The sequence below is a fragment of the Nerophis ophidion genome, linkage group LG08 (assembly GCF_033978795.1).
Source record: "Nerophis ophidion isolate RoL-2023_Sa linkage group LG08, RoL_Noph_v1.0, whole genome shotgun sequence".
In the NCBI taxonomy this organism is placed as follows: domain Eukaryota; kingdom Metazoa; phylum Chordata; class Actinopteri; order Syngnathiformes; family Syngnathidae; genus Nerophis; species Nerophis ophidion.
The window spans coordinates 50,694,748-50,706,787 of record NC_084618.1 but is presented as its reverse complement, the minus strand read 5'-3'; the positions used below and the strand labels follow the sequence as shown (position 1 = coordinate 50,706,787).

Below are 12,040 nucleotides of genomic sequence, written 5' to 3'. Positions count from 1 at the left end.
GGAGTTCTGAATTTGTGATTTTTTGCAGTGTTTATTGAGTGGTAATATTTCACATTTGTCCCAATTGACCTCATACCTTGATGAACAGCCATATTCAGTGATGACATTATTAATATAGTGAAGAGAGGAGTTAACATGTGACAGGTAGAGAATTATGTCGTCACAATACATCGATAGCTTATTATACTGAGAGCCAATTTTATACCATGAATATTATTTTCACTTATTTTTGCAGCTAAGGGTTCAATAACCAAATTAAATAATATTCCAGATGCAGGGCATCCCTGTTTTACTCCTCTTTTTAACAAAAAAGGTTCTGAAATATGATTATTGGTTTTGACTGATACAAGATAAAGCATCTTAATCCATTGTACAAAATTATCTCCAAATCCAAATTGACGTAATGTGCAAAACATAAATGACCAGCTTATGCGGTGGAATGCCTTCTCCGCATCAACAGTACATACTGCTGCTATAGGATCAAGGAGACTTCTAGCATAGTGAATAACTATAGTGAATAGCATAGTGAATTCCTTGTATTGTCTGAAGATTGTCGAACTTCCATGAAGCCAGTTTGGTCGGTATTAATTAATTTTCCTATTACATTTGATAATCAAGTGGCTAAGATTTTTGCCAAGATTTTATTGTCCATATTGGCTAGGGATAAAGGACGATAATTACTGCAATTCAATGGGTCTTTATCCTTTTTATGTATTATTGAGATATGAAGAAAATTGAAGGTTGGAGAAAACAATTGTTTATTGGTACATTTGTAATAATAGAGGGGACAAATCTTCACTGAATATTTGATAAAATTATGTGCTGTACCCATCAGGGCCAGAAGATTTATTTTTTGCAAATTAATTTATAGCTTTTTGAATTTCCATTAATCGTATAGGTTCCTCCAGTGAATATTTGTCATGCTCTGATAAGGATGGCAGTTGTATTGCGTTTGAATATGACTGCATAGCTTCTATGCTACAATCTTTCTCGGGCTTATATAGATTTGTACAAGATGTTCTAAATGTTTCATTAATTTGCTTGGGATCAACAGAAATACTACCATCTGAAAGTTTAATATTAGATATATGATTTCTAGTCATCTGCTTCTTTAATCTTAATGCAAGGAGCTTTCCAGCTTACTCGCCGTATTCATGAAACTTTAATTTTGCCCGATTAATTTTATATTCAACCTTCTGCTTTATTATATTAACATATTCCATTCTTTGTTTCCAAAGTTTGATCCATGTTTCCTGATTATACTGTTTGGACAATGTGTCCTGTAATTGTTTGATTCCATTCAATAATTAATTTTCTTCACCACGTTGTTCTTTATTCTTATAGCTTGCAATCCTAATAAGTTGTCCTCTTACACAACACTTAAGTGCTTCCCATATTGTGGAGATGTCAGAAACAGAATCCTGGTTATTTTTAATGAAATCTGAAATAAATTATTTATTATGTAATTTATTTTCCTCACTTTCTAACAAAGAAATATACATTTTCCATTGTTTGAATTGGAAAGCAACTGGAGGAAAGTTTATGTTTATTTGAATTGGACTATGATCAGAAAATTTATGGGGTGAATTTTAGCCTGCACGTTTTCTACAATTGCCTTAGGAACAAAGAACATATCCATTCTTGAAAATGACTGATGTTTGTTTGAATTAAAAGTGAAATCCTTCTCATATGGATTTAAGGTTCTCCAAATATCTATTAGGTTAAGAGTTTGCATTAATTTCAGAAGAGAAAAAAATGATTTCTTGGGTTTAACAATCTTACCAGTTTTATCAATATTTGGATTTATTGTTAAATTTAGATCTCCACCCATAATAATATCAGAATCAACATAAACTGCCAATTTGAGCTCCATGTCACCAAAGAAAGAAGGCTTATCATCAGTGAGTGCATATAAGTTTACCAGTGTGATATTGTTATTATTTAATGGAAATTAATAATCATATATTTACCTTCTGGATCTAAAAATATACTATTCATAATATAGTTAATCTTTTTGTTAAACAATATAGCAACACCAGATCTTTTGGAGGACAGTCCAACACCAATTATCTAACCAACCCATCCTTTTTTCAGATATTTTAAATGTTCAGTTTTCTAAATGGTTTCCTGTAGAAAAGCAATATCAGTAGAAAGATTGTTTGGATGCTTCAGAATTTTTCTTTGTTTTACCTGTTCATTTGCACCTTTTTACATTCCAAGTTACAACTCTCAAACATTTTCTGCCAAATGTATATGCCAATTTCAAAAGGCCACGGCCCCCTGAGACCCCTTCTCAACTGTCTATGCGACGTCAAGGCTTGGTTAGCCCAGAATTTTTAAATAATGAATGAGGGAAAAACGGAAATTTCAGTTTTTGGTCCGGCCCTCACTGACTTGGGACCATTGCAAAATTATGTGCGTTCCAAAGTCACCAGCCTTGGCGTCACTATAGACAGTGATTTTAAACTTGACAAACAAGTCAATGGCGTTTTAAAATCGTGTTTTTATCACCTTTGTCTTTTAGTGAAGGTTAAACCGTTTTTATCTTTTAACCTTTTTGAACAAGTCGTGCATGCTTTTATTTCAAGTCGCCTGGACTACTGCAATGCACTTTATTTTGGCATTAGCCAAAAAACTCTCTCCCGGTTACAGTTAGTCCAGAACGCGGCAGCACAACTTTTAACAGGGGCCAGGAAACGCCAGCATATAACCCCAATTCTTCAGAGTTTGCACTGGCTCCCTGTTCGTTTTAGAATTTATTTTAAAACATTGCTGTTTGTTTTTAAATCTTTACATGGACTGGCACCTCAGTATATCTCGGACCTCATCCAAATTTACACTACTGCGCGCGCTCTGAGGTCCAAGAGCCAGCTCCAGCTCGTGGTGCCCAAGACCAGACTTAAGACCAGGGGAGACATGTCCTTCTCTGTGGTCGGCCCTAAGCTCTGGAACACTCTGCCCCTCCATGTTCAAACTGCTTCCACAGTGGAGTGTTTTAAGTCTCGTCTTAAGACCCACTTTTATTCTTTGGCTTTTAACACTAAGTGAGTTGTGTGGTCCTCTTTCCTCTGTTGTCCTCTGTGTTTTTTATACACTTTGATTTCTATTTTACTGTTTGAATTGCTTTTACCCTTTTATTTTTTATTAACCATATTTATTTTTTATTTTTATTTTTTTGTTTTTATTCAGTCATTGGTGGTGCATAATATTGTTTTTAATATTGTTTTTAACATGGCTGTGCAGCACTTTGGAAACGTTCTTGTTGTTTAAATGTGCTATATAAATAAAGTGGATTGGATTGGATTAGTCATAGCACTATCTTATGTTTGTGTTAACTGGTTTTCTCTCCTTATGTGACAAAAATCATCAAACATAACTGTGGACTGGGGCGTGGTCCACGCGTTCCCTGCGGGCGGAGTGTGTGCAGGGGCCAGCCATGAAGCAGTCCACAGGTGAGTGGATATCTCAGCTGGAACGAGTTATCTAATCACTTGTTCCTTTATTAGCAGCGCCGGAGACCATGAGCGGGGGAGATAGTGGGAGCAGGAAACACATGACCGAGCTGAAAAGCCTCAAGAGCACGACAAGAGGGAGTGAGACTACTGAAAAGCAAATCCAACCTTTGAAGACGATGACAAGAAAAAGGAAAATAAAAACTCTCCTGTTAAAACCCACGTTACAAGGTGTTGTGGTCAAGTTGGTCCGACGAACCGTGAAGGGGGAAGAAAGATACCTCCACAATAAAATTTAGTAAATGTGTCATCTCATAGTATATTTAGACCTACTCAGTGGCTTAGTGGTTAGCGTGTCCGCCCTGAGATCGGTAGGTTGTGAGTTCAAACCCCCGCCGAGTCATACCAAAGACTATAAAAATGGGACCCATTACCTCCCTGCTTGGCACTCAGCATCAAGGGTTGGAATTGGGAGTTAAATCACCAAAATGATTCCCGGGCGCGGCCACCCCTGCTGCCCACTGCTCCCCACACCTCCCAGGGGGTGATCAAGGGTGATGGGTCAAATGCAGAGAATAATTTTGCCACACCTTGTGTGTGTGACAATCATTGGCACTTTAACACTTTAATTTATATTTCAACTGGGTTATTTTTTCTTGTCAATCCCCCTGTAAAGTTTTAAGGATGGAGGCTGCAGTGTCATAGACAGTGCAGTTGGACAAGCATGAATGGATGGATGACTCGGACAACAAGTGCACCGTCTACATGAGATGAAAGCTATACGTGATTACCAACTCAGAGCAAAAAATCGATTCAGTGCGAGCACAGCAAAGTGAATAGCTGAAATGAAAGCAACAAGGGCAAACATGAGAATCAGTGTGAAAGGTAAAGCCGAGGATGGCAATCCAGCAGCTAAAGCATTGTATTATTTTTGTGGAAAAGTGCACTTGTGCCAGAGTAATTGCCTTAAAAAGTTTAACTAATCAGAGCTTCATGGTCTGTGAACCCTAAGCTGCAGCATCAATTATTTATAAAGCCTACGTTTCAACATGACAATGCATACAATATAAGATTTCATACACAGACTAAAATGGTTCCCCTCCATTTAATAAACGTTAATCATATTTAGTGTGTTAAATGAACTGCAGACTGACCTGAATATTATTGCACTGAATGGTACTCATTGAAACAGCCTTTATAATTCACAAAGCAAGGCTATTGTTCGCAAAGGCCATCTTACCTACAAATCTTTAATTCTTTTATTAGCGCTATACAAAACTCCCTTGCCACAAGTAGACTTTTTTAAGTTAAAGAAAAAACACTAAAAGGCAATGACGGCTGACTAACTTTTTTCTGTGGTCATTTACCTGTTTGCATTATTAGATGAATCGCCAAACTTTATATTAAAGACATACATCAATCAGAGTAGTTGAGGTTCCTGGCTAGCCACAACATTAAGTACACCTGCATAATCCAATGAAATCCAATACAAGAAAAAACAATAATGCTCTGTTTTGAAAGGCATGTGGATATCTCATATACAGTACAGCATAAGGAGCTGTTGTTGATAGACTATATTTATTATTGCTATATTTGAAAACTTATGTTAGCAGTTTGAAAAAAAAAAAAACATGGCCATTTTAAGGCCAAAATATGCAAACATTCAACCTGAAATAAGAATTTCTTACAAGAAGAACACACTTCTCTGTTTTGAAACAAACCTTCGATGACAAAGAAGGTTCTGAATCAATCAATACATTGAAAATAAACAAAAAATACTACTGAGGTCATCTGTCACTGCTTCTTTTTGGGGTTGTACGGTATACCAGTACTAGTAGTATAGTATCGCGGTACAAATGAATCAAAAACGGTACTATACTCTGTTTGAAAAGTACCGTTTCACAATTTATTATAAACATTTTTTTTTGTTTTTATTAATCAATCCAACAAAATAATACACAATAGTACCATAATAATACAATTCCATTTCCAAAACCAAACCCAGCCCAGCAACATTCAGAATAGCAATCAACAGAGCAATTGAGAGGACACACAAACATGACACAAAACAATCCAGAAGTCGTCAAACAAAAATGTATAATATCAACAACAGTATCAATATTAATAAGAATTCCAACATACTTACTTACTTAGGCCTTAGTATTCCCTGACGAACATAGGCCGCCGACGAAAGGCTTCCATCCATTCCGGTCTTGTGCCCTTTGGTCGAGTTGTTGCCATGACAGCCCCTCAGCCCTCATCTCCTGTTCCGTGCTTCTTTTCCAGGTTGTTCTTGGTCTCCCCCTGTTTCTTTTTCCCTGTGGGTTCCATATTAATGCCCGTTTGGTGATTGATTTATTGGGTTTTCTGACTGTGTGGCCTATCCAGCTCCACTTCCTTCTCCTGATTTGCAATTCCACTGGTTCTTGTTTGGTGAGTTCCCACAGGTTGGCATTGGTGATGGTGTCTGGCCAGTAGACTCCTAGGACCCGACGGAGGCAACGGTTTACGAATGTCTGAAGTTTAGTGAGTATGCTATTGGTGGTTTTCCATGTTTCTGATCCGTACAGTGGGATGGATTTGACATTTGAGTTGGATATTTTCAGTTTGGTTTTGAGAGAAAATTTTTTTGCTCTCCATATTTTGTTTAGCATGTTGAATGATGTTCTTGCTTTCCCTATTCTGGATTTGACATCTTCATCTGCCACTCCATCTAAACTGATTATGCTCCCAAAGTATGTAAACCTGACTACCTCCTCTAATTGATTATGGTCCTTTGTTATTGGTGTATTGTTCTTGTTATTGATACGCATGACCTTTGTTTTTTGTGAATTGATCTTAAGCCCAAGAAATGCAGAAGCTCTTAGTAGTTTTTGTGATTTGTCCTGCATCTGTTGGTGAGTGTAAGCCACGAGAGCTAGATTATCTGCACAGTCCAGGTCTCCCAGTTGTTCGGTAAGGCTCCACTGTATTCCGGTTTTGCTGTTTTTGGTTGTTTGGTTCATGGTCCAGTCAATACAGAGGAGGAAAAGGAAAAGCGAGAGCAGACATCCTTGCCGCCCCCCAGTCAGGACCTCAAAGGCCTCCGATGGGCATCCGTCATGTAGGACACGACATCACACCCCTTTGTAGGTGCTCTTGATGATGTTGATGAGCTTCGGTGGGATGCCATAGTGTTCCATCAGCTTCCACAGTGTCTCAGGGTCGACATTGTCAAACGCCTTTTTAAAGTCTCTGAAATTAATATATACCGGTAAGTTCCACTCCATGGATTGTTCTATTATAATGGCTTCATTGAAAAGCACAAATTATTATCCGATTGTCAATATGGGTTCCGACAAAATAGGTCAACTTCATTAGCTCTAATTGGGAATAAGCGGTAGAAAATGGATGGATGGATGGATGATTTATTGGGGACATTACTAATGGTATGGAGAAGAAAAAATTTGTTATAGGAATTTTTATTGACCTGCAAAAGGCTTTCGATACCATTGACCACCAGATTTTGGTAAATAAACTGGAAAACTATGGCATAAGGGGATTGGCAAGGAAATGGTTGGAGAGCTACTTAAATGAGAGACAGTAGATTGTTCAGATGGACCAACATCATTCTACACTGATGAACATAACCTGTGGAGTCCCCCGGGGTTCGATACTGGGACCCACACCATTTATTATATACGTCAATGAAATATGTCAAGTATCAACACTGCTGAAATTCATCCTCTTTGCTGACGATCCAACCATTACATGTGCAGGTGACGACGTGAAGCAACTTTTGACTTCTGTAACTGAGGAGATGATAAAGTTAAAAACTTGGTTTAATACAAACAAATAGTCTCTGAACTTAGAGAAGACCAAAATAATGCTCTTTAGCAATTGCAAAAGTAATATACCGATCAGGATTGTTATTGATGATACACCAATAGAATATGTTCAACAAAATTCATTCTTAGGAGTGGTGATGGATGAAAATATCTCATGGAAGCCCCGTATAAGTTACCTGAGGACAAAAGTTGCTAAATGTGTTGGAATGATGAGGAGATCATGTCATCTATTGAACACCAATGCTCTGCTTTTATTGTATCATTAATTTATTATGTCATATTTAAACTATTGTGTTGAAGTCTCGGGAAATTGTTATAAATCACATCTACAACCTTTAGTCACTCTGCAAAAAAAGGCCAACAGGATTGTTTCCAATGTTCACTACAGATATCATTCAAATCCATTATTTTTGGACTTAAAGCACCTTAAACTGAACTATGTGATCAACTTTAAAACTGCTGAAATTATGTTTAGGGCATCCCAAAACCCTCTACCATCCAATATATGGAACCTGTTCCAGGATAGAGATGATCACCATAGTTACAGTTTAAGACGAAACAACAAATTATATTTGCCTAAATTTAGAACAACTTTAAAATCAATGTGCATTTCAGTGCGTGGAGTCAGTCTGTGGAATAACTTAGGGGACAACTTAAAAATGTGTTCTAGCATGATTCAATTTAAAACACTGATTAAAAAAGAAGTACTGAAGAAGTACGAGGAGGAAAGAGAGTGATGCCCTCAGTACAGAGCGATAATAGAGAGGTGTATGGTCAGAGAGTGTCTGGGCCCGTGTGTGTGTGTGTGTGTGTGTGAGTGTGTGTGCGTGTGTGTGTTTTGTCTCGTCTTGTCTTGTCTCATGGTATTGTTAGTGTACAGGAGTTGTTCTTGTTTTTGTTTAATGAGTATTGTACTTGTATTATATTGATTATGTTAAATGTGGAATTAGTGAGAGGGGTTGGGAAGTTATAAGCATCTGCTTCATCCAACCCTTTTTCAAGCCTTGCATTAATATCTCTGCCAAAATGTAAAAAAAAACAAAAAAAAACCTGTGCATATTTGTACTGTGCAGGTTTGAAATAAATATTTCAATTCATTCAATAATAATCCTGAGGGAGGCAATTTGGTCAGCACGAGATCTTCCATTTCTGAAACCAGCCTGGTTTTCCCTTAGTTGTGCATCGACCAATTTCCACATCCTTTTCTAGTAGTATGTGGTTGAGCACCTTCCCTGGCGTTGAGAGGAGCATAATTCCTCTGTAGTTTTTACACTCCCCGAGGTCTCCTTTCTTGGGAATCTTTATGATGTTGCCATCTCTCCAGTCTGATGGAACTTTTTCTTCCTCCCAAATAGATTGCATGAGATGGTAAAGCATGCTGGAGGATGTTTGGATATCTGCTTTGAGAGCTTCTGCTGGTAGCTCATCTGGCCCTTCTGCCTTTCCTGCTCTCAGGGCTTCGATGGCCTTCCTGATTTCCAGTTTGGTAGGGGGGTTGCAGTACATTTCAAGCATGATTGGAGCTGGTGGAATATCTGCAGTCAGTTGAGGGGGCGCTCTGTTGAGTAGGGCTTGAAAGTGATCAGTCCATCTCTGGAGTTGATCTTCCTTGGTTGTGAGGAGTGTACCATTTGTGTCTTTAATATGAAATTGGGTTTTGCCGGTGAGCATCTTTGTGGTTAGATAGAGTTCTTTCAGATTATTCTTTTCTGCTGCTTCCTCTGCCTGCTGTGGTAAATCCTCAATGTACTTCTTTTTGTCCCTTCTGACACTCTTCTTCACATCCTTGTTTACTACTTCATATTCTCTTTGTGCTGCTGCTTTTCCTGCTCTCGTTCTGCATCTGTTATTTGCCTCCTATTTTCCCTTCTCTCACTAACTTTCTTGTGGGTTTCTGTGGATAGCCAAGGTTTGTTTGTTGACTTTTTTCTCCCTACCACTTCTGCACAGGTCTCCTTCCAAGTGGTCATCAAACCTTCCCAAATCCCTTTTACAGTTCCTGGTGCTTGTGTTGTCTGGTCCCATAGTGCTTGAAACCGGGTGTGTAATGTGACTTGGTATAGTTCCAGGGTGCCTATATCTTGGAATTTTTGTATGTTGAATTTGTTCTTCCCTCCTCTTTGTTTAATGCATTTCAATTTCAACTGGAACCTTGCTGTGACTCGGTGGTGGTCAGATGCAGCGTCAGCTCCTCTTCTCACTCTTGACATCATGCAGTGAGCGCCTGAATTTCCGGCTAATGCAGATGTGATCAATCTGGTTTTCAGTTGTGTGGTTGGCAGAAACCCATGTTGCTTTGTGGATGTCCTTGTGTGGGAAAATGGAACCTCCAATAACCAAGCTGTTGTCTGCACATGCTGTAGCCAACCTTTCTCCGTTTACATTCATTGTTCCAAGCCCTTGCGTTCCCATTATTAGCTCATAGCCATTGTTTTTTCCTCTTATTTTCGCATTCATGTCTCCCATTAAGACCATGATGTCCTTTCCTTTCTTTTTCTGAAGAATGTGGTATAGAAGATTGTAAAAGTTGTCCTTCGTTTCATCCTCTGCATCGTTGGTTGGGGCATAGCATTGTACTACTTGAAGGTTAATTTTCTTATGCGTGGTATGGAATTTTGCAGTAATGACCAACTGATGAGGGCCCTCTGATCTTCTTTGGACAGCATGAACCCTACACCCTCTGTATGTGGTGCAGAGTCTTCTGGGTGCCCTGAATATAGTATGGACTCACCACTGGCCAGTTTAACCTGCCCCGACTGGAGCCATTTGGTTTCGCACAGACCCAGGAGAGATATTCTGTATCTCCTCATCTCTTCCGCTATAACTGCTGTCTTTCCTCCTGCATACATGGTCCTGATGTTCCATGTTGTGATGTTAGTGGAGTGTCTAGGGGTCAGAAGAATCGGACGCACCGTCTCCTTACGGTTTTCTGAGTGCATCGTCATTTTCTCTTTGATTTGTGTAACCGAAGAGACTTCCTTTCCAAAACTTTTGGATTTTTTGTTTTTTGTCAACGTTTCTGTAGCAAGGAGTTTTTATGGGCTGGGGTTGCTAGCCCCAAGCCTAACCTTCCACCATTTCTGGTCTCGGGAAGTTTTGGAGTTGACTTGTTAGTCCCCTCGCCTAGTCTATTGTCTTCCAGGTAATGGGTTACAGTCTCATACCCCGTGAGACCAGACCGACATAGGGTCGTGTACAAGCTGTTTCGGCACATCAAGCCCAGTCAACTCCTGCTACTGTGTAGTGAGAGCCGCACCAGCCACAAACAATGAAACTGTTGCAAGCCCACCCTCCCAGCAGTATGAGACAGGAATTCCAACATAGCAGTGATTAAAAATCCTTCATTGACATTATCATCACAGCCATTTTAAAAAAATAAAAACATTTTAAAAAATTAACAATAGTGTCACAGTTGTTTACACTTAGATCACATCTCATAAGCTTAACAACACATTGTGTCAAAGATTTTCAACAAAGATAAAATAAGTCATTATTTAAGTTCATTTAATAGTTGAATAAATAATAATGTCTGTGATAAACACATGCGTGGTTTCATAATAATTGACAACAAAAAGTCAACCATAACCTAGCAGCCCAAGAGTTGACCAGTTATATGTACAATTAAAATCAAGAGTAGTTGACTAATTTAGTGTTAATATGTGAATGGGTTCCAGGCCCCTCTGTAGTGGAAAAGTTGGTCCCCGAGGTCAAAAAGGTTAAGAACCCCTGATCTAGACCACAAGGAATATGGTCTGGATCAGTGGTGCTCACACTTTTTCTGCAGGCGAGCTACTTTTCAATCGACCAACTCGAGGAGATTTACCTCATTCATATTTATAATTTATATTCATTTATTTATGAAAGGGACATTTTTGTTAACAAGTTAATGGTGTTTAATGATAATACAAGCATGTTTAACACATATAGATTCCTTTCTTTCATGAAGACAAGATATAAGTTGTTGTATTTGATTCTGATGACTTGCATTAATTGGAATCAGAAAGTGGTGCTGATAACGTACGCATTTTCAAATGGAGGAGAAAAAATGTCCTCCTTCCTGTCCAATACTACATGAAAGTGGTTGGATTTGGCATCTCATTTGTCCAACTTGCATATTCGTTTTTAAACACTTTGTTATGAGAGTAGCATACAGTATGTGTGTGTGGCCCTTTAATGTGTTGACAGCAGGTGAGTGACGTGAGTGAGTGTGTGTGCAAGCGAGGAGAGGGAGCGGTTGCTGAGGGCGGGGGAGAAATACATTGGCATCAAACTCCGTAGCTTACTAGCCTGTGCACGCTAGCTTTCTGAATCTCTTATTTTGGGCAGGATGAAGCAGGTCTTTCATGGTGAAGACAGGAACTGTGCATTCGGTCTTTAGAGTTTTTACAGCAGGTACGGCCCAAGAGTCTGTTGAAATAAAAAGTGTTTCTCTCCGTCCTGTAAGTGATTTTTTTCTTAATGGTGAGCTCGCAGTAGCCAGCGTCATCTCACAAGATCCTCGGGTGCCGAAAATGTCAAACAACTGACGAAAGTGAAGTCTTGTTGAAGATTGATGATTGCTCATTTTTATGTCTATTTTTTTAATGCCTGGCTTGAGATCGACTGACACACCCTCCGCGATCGAACGGTGGCTCGCGATCAACGTGATGCCCACCCCTGGTTTAGATCAAATATTTAATGTGTAGCATTAAAAGATTATAATTGGTACAAAATGCAGCTGCTAGACTTTTGACAAGAACAAAAAAGTTTGATCACATTACG

The 12,040-nt window shown here is 38.8% G+C and overlaps 1 pseudogene; it reads right to left on the bottom strand.

Moving 5' to 3' along the window:
* Nucleotides 1-5,602: 5,602 nt before the first annotated feature.
* Nucleotides 5,603-10,224, bottom strand: LOC133558444 (uncharacterized; annotated as a pseudogene).
* Between the last annotated feature and the right edge of the window lie 1,816 nt (nucleotides 10,225-12,040).